Genomic DNA, 3,185 nt, shown 5'->3' on the forward strand with positions numbered 1-3,185 from the left:
CTGATGAATTATATGTTTAAATATATTTTATGTCTGAGTGTGATATTATGAGTAAGTCCACGCCGTCAATGAATTTATGTTCATTAGATGTCTTACTCTCTCTGTTGTATTGTTCTTGTTTTGTATATGTTTGCTATGCAGATGGCCAACAATAGCACCCACATTCGCGGCTATCACTTCACGATGTCCCCGGCGGGACAATGGGTCAGTGATGGGCACCGGTACACTTACACAGGCCCCTGTGGTCTGTCGTTGCACATAGAGTGCAACGGGTCATCGATGATGATCCCTCACCCCGACGCTTACATTGACGCTTCTTTCACATTGCCGCCAGTGGGACTGATGTCTCCAGATGAAGGACTCCGACACCCGCCAGTCAGGAGTGATGGCGCGGTTCCCTCTCACGGTCGGAGGACGTGGTCAGATTGTTTGGATGCTCCGTCATCCAGCAGAGCTCAGAGGAGCCGGGTTCTTGGAGGAGGTCCCTGCAAGAAGACTCCGGTTTTGAGAATGTCCTCACCTCCAAATTATGCCGCTGGGATATGGCATAACGAGGTGGAGATAGAGGAGGAGGAAGACAGGGTCATTGAACTCGTGAATGTCGAGAGTTCGGTGGAGGTGATCGACCTCGTGTCTGACTCAGAAGAGGAAGAGGATCCGAGTGAGGGGTCCAGCATTCCTGGAATCTTCTGGGTCGACTTGTGGGCCAGTCGATATCCCCTTTTTGTTTTGATGGGGGCTGCGTTTATGTGGATTTTGTATATGTTTAGTGGCAATGTAGTTTCCACCTTTGTTGACCCAATTTGTATGAACTAATTTTGACTTAACCGTTTATATGAATTGTGTTATTCAGGAAATTGTGAATCAGGTTAAGTTATCATTCGATAACGATAAGTTGATTTTCCGCATTTGAGTTACACAAAGTGATGTCCCGGAAAAGGAAGGTTTTAAAAGGAAACAATTTTATGTCACCATTTCAAAAAAAAAATTTACCCATTTTTCCGCAATGTTTTTGAGAAGTATTTTTCGGGGCGTTACAAAAACTGATTAATAATAACAATGAATTCCTATTATTTAAGTTTTAAAAATGATTAAATGCTATTAATTGAGAAAGTTTTAACATCTACTATTTAAATACATAATTCCTACATACTTCATACTCCATGTAACATTTTAAAATTTAAAAAATAATTAGATGATATTTAGTGAGAATGTTTTAATATGATTGAATTCCTACTATTTAAGTTGTAAAAATAATTAAAAAATATTTTTTGAGAACGTTTTAAGATCTATTTAAATAATTAGTATTAAAAATAATTATTTTGAAATAAATTCATTGTCTATTACTTTTAAAGTGAGATAAAATATCAACAGATTTTCTTATAAATTGTAAATGATATTACAATTAATAAAGAATTGTTTGATTTTCTATTTCACTTAAAAAATAATAGACAATAAATTTATTTCAAACAATTTTTTTAATAATAATAATTTAAATAGATCTTAAAGTTTTCTCAATTAATATTATTTAATTATTTCTAAAACTTAAATAGTAGGAATTCAATCTTATTAAAAGATTCTCAATTAATATCATATATCATTTTTAAATTTTAAAATGCTAAATAGAAAACATTTAATTAGTTTATCTTAAAACATTCTCAATTAATATCATTTTTTAAAACTTAAGTAATATGAATTCATTGTTATTATTAATAAAATGAAATATGGTATCACAATTAATAATGAATTCTATTGATATTCTACATCACTTGAAAAATGATAAACAATAAATTTATTTTAAAATAATCATTTTTAATATTTATAATTATTTAAATAGATCTTAAAATGTTCTCGATTAATATTGTTTAATTATTTTTAAAACTTAAATAGTAGGAATTCAATCATATTACTAATAAATGAGCTATGATGTTACAATTCATAAATAAATATGTTGATATTTTGTCTGACTTAAACATAAAAGTACTGAATAGAGCTAAAAATAATAATATTATATCCATCATATGATTATTTTTTATTATTATTGCAACTATGTATATTAATATTTTTTATACTTTTATTTATGAATTTGTTCATATCACAAAGAAAAGAGGGAATTGTCTAAATGAGTAACATCTTTGAGAATTTATTTTATAGTGACTAGCGTGTTGACATGCACTGTCGTGCCTGTCAATCCGCTTTCCTATCGTTTGTAATGTATAGTTTGTATTTTATAAATTCAAATATAATTTTTTGCGCTAAATTTACGGTTGAATTTATTCAATTGGTCTAATATTCAATTTTTTAAATACACTTTTAAAATAAGAAGATAATAAGGATAAAATAAGAAAATAATATTATATAGTTTTTTGGTAGAAATAAAAAGATATTAAGGGCAAAATAGGAAAACACAAATTACACCATGATGGGTGGTTATTTTGTGTTTTCCCTTTATTAATAGTATAGATAATAAAAGAGTAACATTTGTCTAAGAAATATAATTAATATCGTTCATTGAAGTTGAGTAGTTTTATTGATAAAAATGTAATCATTTTATAAAATTGGTCTTGCATTGGTAATATGGGTAACACATGTGTTCTTAATAATACGAATGTACGGACAATGTGTGTGTTTTAATTATATGAATATGTGAGTAATATCTGTATTCTTAGCAATGTGAATGTACGGGTTGTAACACCCCGAAAAAAATATTTCTCAAAAACATTGCGGAAAATGGGTAAAAAAATTTTTTGAAATGAATTATATAAAATTGCCTCCTTTTCAAATCTTCCTTTTCCGGGACATCACTTTAAGTAACTCGAATGCGGAAAATCAACTTATCGTTATCGAATAATAACTTAACCTGATTCACAATTTCCTGAATAATGCGATGCATACAATCGGTTAAGTCATAGTTAGTTCATACAGACTGGGTCAACAAAGGCGGAAACTACATCGCCACTAACATATAAAAAATCAAAAGAAACACAGCCCCCAACCAAAAACAAAAACGGGACATCGACTGGCCCACAAACTGACTCAAAAGATTCCAGGAATGTTGGACCCCTCACTCGGGTCCTCCTCCTCTTCCGAGTCGGACACGAGGTCGATCACCTCCACCGAGCTTTCTACATTTACGAGCTCAACGACCTCGTCCTCCTCCTCCTCTTCCTCCACTTCATTATGCC

The sequence above is a fragment of the Lupinus angustifolius genome, chromosome LG03, assembly GCF_001865875.1.
Source record: "Lupinus angustifolius cultivar Tanjil chromosome LG03, LupAngTanjil_v1.0, whole genome shotgun sequence".
Taxonomy (NCBI): domain Eukaryota; kingdom Viridiplantae; phylum Streptophyta; class Magnoliopsida; order Fabales; family Fabaceae; genus Lupinus; species Lupinus angustifolius.